The 5,216-nt window shown below is 27.9% G+C and overlaps 1 long non-coding RNA gene across 2 annotated transcripts; it reads right to left on the reverse strand.

Annotated features, from left to right (window-relative positions):
• Positions 1-2,883: 2,883 nt before the first annotated feature.
• On the reverse strand, positions 2,884-5,216 carry LOC107468873 (uncharacterized). 2 transcript variants are annotated; one of them, XR_002368543.2, is made up of 4 exons: positions 5,124-5,216; positions 4,870-4,986; positions 4,640-4,753; positions 2,884-3,121 (listed from the first exon to the last, which is right to left on the reverse strand). It is a non-coding gene; the product is annotated as an uncharacterized LOC107468873 (long non-coding RNA). The 2 variants fall into 2 exon arrangements; XR_001588037.3 differs by lacking the exon at positions 5,124-5,216 and having other exon boundaries at positions 4,870-5,097.

Below are 5,216 nucleotides of genomic sequence, written 5' to 3' on the forward strand. Positions count from 1 at the left end.
TAAATCAGTAGATACTCGTAAAAATATTTATTTTGATAAATATTACATTTATTTTATTTAATAAAATAAAAAATCCATTTTTTTCATCAATCTGAAATAATATAAAGTTGATTTATCCTGCGTGACAAAATAAATGAGCTTAATTTACATAAAAAAATAATAAAAAAATTTACTGACTTTAAAGTTTTATTTTGTAAAATATCCAAGTAAAATTATACTTTTTTTATTATGTAAATTTAATGTTATAGTAGAAAAAAAATAGATGGTGGGAATAGTTTCGCCTGTGACAATGTACGGACCAAGCTAACAAACAATTCTTTGCTTAGGAGGGAAAATTTGAGCATTGGTAATTGGTAATTTATTAGGATGACAAAATATGCCCTTTGATTTGCCAACTTTTAACCAAAAGCTCAGCCAACTAATTTATTAAATAAAACATATTCATAAAATAGTGCTATTTCGGAAAGCATATTGCCTCTCTCGCCTAACTTAGGGTCCGTTTGGAAAATTTTAAAAATAACTTTTTTTTTAACTTTTGACTTATGAAAAGTAGTAGTATTAATGTTTTGTGCAATTTTTAAAATTAAATTGCAATTTTCTAAGAAACTATTTAGGAGTTTATAGAGAAGTTAAAAAAAATGACTTCTCTCATAATACTTCTACTTTTCATCATATTTCTATAAAATAAGTACTTTTAGAGTTAAAAACACAAATACAAAATAACTTATTTATAAGTTACTTTTAACAGAATTATTTATTGTTTAAGTTATTTTATCAAAAAGAACTTAATTAAGTTGGTTATCAAAACTGACCCTTACTACACTTCTTCTCGACATATGTTAATGTATATTTCTATACCAGACGAAATTATTACCACTTCTTTCTAAACTTTTTTCTCAACCATCGCATTAAGGCTCATTTTTGTCGATATAAAGATGGCATGTGTGTTGTGTCTTATTATAGAGTTTGAGTGTGTTAGATCGTCATGTAGCAGTTGCATTTTAAAATTTATGTAAAAGAAATTAGACTAGTTAATTTTTTTTTAGTAAAAGTTAATACACAAATCGAATGGTTTAATTTGTGCGAAAAAAAAAAATTTAAAGTTGTATGGAGCTTATTAGACCATTTTTTATTAAAACATTTTTTAATTTTTTTATTTTGTGATAGAATAAATTAGACTGTTTGATCTGCTTTTAAAAAATTATTTTAAAATCTAAATAGAAATTGGACTAACTGATTTTATAGATCTATAATTCGTATCCCAATTGTCACATCTCTCTTCTTTTTCTTTCCTCAGTCGTGGAGAACTCTCCTTCTTGTTGATTTTCCTTTGTATTTCAAAAATTTTTTGGTGACAAAAAAATGGATGATAAAGTTATACTAAAAATATATTATGATGGTCAGATTTTATTACAAACATTTAAAAGAGTGCAATTTGTATGTAAAAATCCATTTTGATATTGTTATTTCATTCACACTCTTATTTAAAGAACTAAAATGTGTGATTTGTGAGAAGATCGATTCTCAAATGTCAAAGAGAGTGTCATGTATTTTATTAAGTATCATATATCGGTATTTGGTGAATTCGTTCAATTTCAAACCAATTATATAACTGATGAAGCGAGCATGCAAGGAATGCTTTTAATGTATATTGAAATTCGCTCTCAGAAGTCGTTCACTGAATTATATATTGAGTTCGAACAATCTAAAACTGACCAAAATATTGAATAGAAAGATTATAATAGTGACAATGAGGAGGAATTTGAAAGTAACTACGAGATCGTTGGTTCAGATGGAGGCGAAGATCAAGCTGACGGCACTATAAGGCATATGTGGCAAAAGTGATAAATGCACTAGCAAATCAACATCCGTTTGAGGAGCTATCTTTCATACACACATTGGATTTAGAGGTCATGCATGCACCATAATTTTTTGGATATATAAATACAGATACGTAATTGGGTATTTGTGCGAGAGATTAAAATTTTGTTATTTTTTATATCATCGACCGATTAATTAGTTATGTGACATGTGAAAATATAATTAATTAGAATTTATTTATATATTTATTTGGTTAAATTTAAGATAATAATCTTATGTATTTATTATTTATTTGGTTAAATTTAATTAACATTTATTTATGTATTTTTGTATTTATGGTTAAAATTGAGATAATTACTTGATTAGGAATGAATATATGTATATATTTATATTAATTTACTGAATATTTATTTTTGATGTGTATAAATTTAACATAAATTTATGATGATTTATTTATGATTTATAATTTATAAATGGATTTTACTTTTAATTTCACTTATTTAATAATAATTTATTAAATATTTATTATAACAATCTGAGTTTTTTTTAAATTAAATATTGAATTATTTACGTTTTATCATATTTGATAATTCTATTTAAAGAAAATTATTTTTTAAAAAAGTAATTAAATTGAATTTTATGATACTTCGAATTCAAAATTTATTAGAATTTATAAAAAATTTTAAAAATAATTGGGTATTTTCATATTGAAGATTTAAAATTTTAATAATTAAAAATAATAAAAGCTTTATACAATTTAATTTGAATAATTGAAAATTTTGGTTAAAATTATGAACTAAAAGAAAATTTATTTATTTATCACTAATTTTAAATTATAATATTTAATTAAAAATGATTTGTGGTTTAAATAAATAAATAAATAGTATTTTTAAAGTTAATTATATTAGAATAAGTTTGATTTTAAGTTAATAACCCAAACTCTAAATGTAACACCCTCACTATCAGAATGTCACGCTTCCGGCTATGCCACTCTGATAACAAGGAGTATTACGACTACTTCATATATCTAATATTAAAATAGGAGCCTGTGACTCAACACTGTACCATTCCTTTTTATGAAAATCGGAAAAATAAATACTTTAAAAATAAGCAGGCATAGATTCATATACAAGACTCCTTACATAATATCTTATAGTATAATATACATATAAAACATGCAACTCCTATCCCTCTTATAAAATTGTAATAACAAAGACGAGGGAAGAAAATAATCTATACAATACAACAACGTATAAACCAAACGCAGTATAACTCTCCTTAATGCCTCTTCTTCTGGTTCCTGAAAAGGTAAAGCTATAGGGGGTGAGAACCTAACCATACAGCCTCACCACGCAGTTTCAAAGTTGTCATAAGAAGATATTTAATAAGAAAAATATTTTCAAGCTCAGTGATTATTATTGTCTTATGAATCTTTTAAAAACTAATAGGTAATCGTTCAAAATCTTTTCAAAGAAACAATGTTTAATCTTTCAGAAATCTGAAACCTTTCCTTTCTTATAAGAAAATCTCAATCAGAAACCAACCACGCAATCAAACAACACAATCATTAGTTTAGTACTAAAATTCATTCTCAAATGTAACACACCAGGACAAACACAGGCAAGACAGACAAGGAAAGTACAAGTAGGTAGCAGTTACAGCAAATAGTTCAAGTAGCAGTTAAGAACAGTTTAGCAATTAGGCAAACTAAAACAAGTTCAAACCCAAGCAAAACATACAAATGCATATGATGCATGCCTGTCCTATGGCTGATGAGGCTCATCTATCGGTTATCCAGCCAACCCGACAAGTCTGAATTGTCCTTAGACTGTCCCCCGACGTGCATCCCCAAGAGTCTATGTATAGTTTTTTTCTCAAATAATCAATATTACTCAATGGGGGTAACATTCCCGGAAATTTATATAGTGCCCGGTCACACTTACGTCATAGGGTCAACAAAGTATCGAGTTTTCAACCTGGTACACATGGTGGCAAGCCAAAGTACTTTATCCAAGAAACCTCGTATCTCAGATAATTCAATTTCATAAGCCATATAAATAATTCATTCAACATTCATCAATGTTTAAATCATTCTCAACATCATCATCATTCATCAATCTATATCTCATTTCCAAATTCATTCAAAATCATGTTTCAAAGAAAATCCTCATCGTCTTTCTTTCCATTCTGTTCACTAACAATTCCCAATCCAAAACATAACTCTTCCTTTGATAATTGAAGTAATCTTAAATCATATAATGCTTAAAATTAACCCTTTTAGAATTACTACTTCAAATAAAACTTCTAATTTTATAAAATTTCGACAACATCTCTAAAATTCGGATTCTGCCACCCTTTCGGGTCCGATCCAAACATTTCTCAAACATTTTCTAAACCATTTCTAAATCTCAATCATTTTCCAAAATTCAACCAATTCCAATATCAAATTATTTTCAAAGCGAATCAATGCCAATAATAAATCTCTTTTTAAAATCAAACAAGCTCAAAATTAAATCGTTTCCAAAATTAATTCATTTTCATATTTCAAATCATTTCCAAAGCTGATTCGTTTACATTCTCAAAATAGCTTCAAAACCAAGAAAGCCACTTTTCATAATAATCAACGAAATAACCTTTCAAACTAATTTCTTTTCAGCAATCACAAACTACTCAAGTAATCAAGCAATCAATCATTCAGTCTAGCAAACCACCACATTTATAAGACAATCAAAATCACAGACTCAGACTTATGTTTCTCACATTAATATCTATTTATAACAATTCTGTAAGATAAAATAAATTTTAAGAAAACCCCTACCTCAAATAATCGAAACTCATAAACCAAACGCATCAAGAAACCCTTTCTTTTCAGCCCGAAATCAGTGGCAGCTGCAACCTCAGCTCCAAACCGCTTATGCAGTAACCACAACAACTATAATCACAACAGAAAATCATTTTAAACACAGAAATTAATTCACTTGCGTTAATCCACTAAACTCATCAGGTACTCAATCCTAAAATATTTTAACTTTAAAACAATCCCCCTACCTCGATTAGCCGAGTTCGCATAAACCTATTGTAACAACTTCCTTTCCTTTTAATTCATGGCAGCCATTTTAACTGCTTCTTCCAGCAACAGCGACGATGGAACAACACCGCAGGCAGCTACAAAACGACAATGACGGTAAATCTAATATTCTACTGTGGTTTAAGACTGAGTAAGCATACAAAGAAATATTTATGTAAAGTATGACAGAGTTAATTAAGAAATATTATAGCAAGACTAGGCGCAACAGAATAACCTTATCAGAGGAACAAGAGACTAGAATTGCAGCAGCTCTGGTGACCCTCACCGGCAAGAACAGAACCGACGGTAACTTTAAATGGACTGAGAT

This window comes from Arachis duranensis, chromosome 10 (genome assembly GCF_000817695.3).
Source record: "Arachis duranensis cultivar V14167 chromosome 10, aradu.V14167.gnm2.J7QH, whole genome shotgun sequence".
Classification (NCBI taxonomy): domain Eukaryota; kingdom Viridiplantae; phylum Streptophyta; class Magnoliopsida; order Fabales; family Fabaceae; genus Arachis; species Arachis duranensis.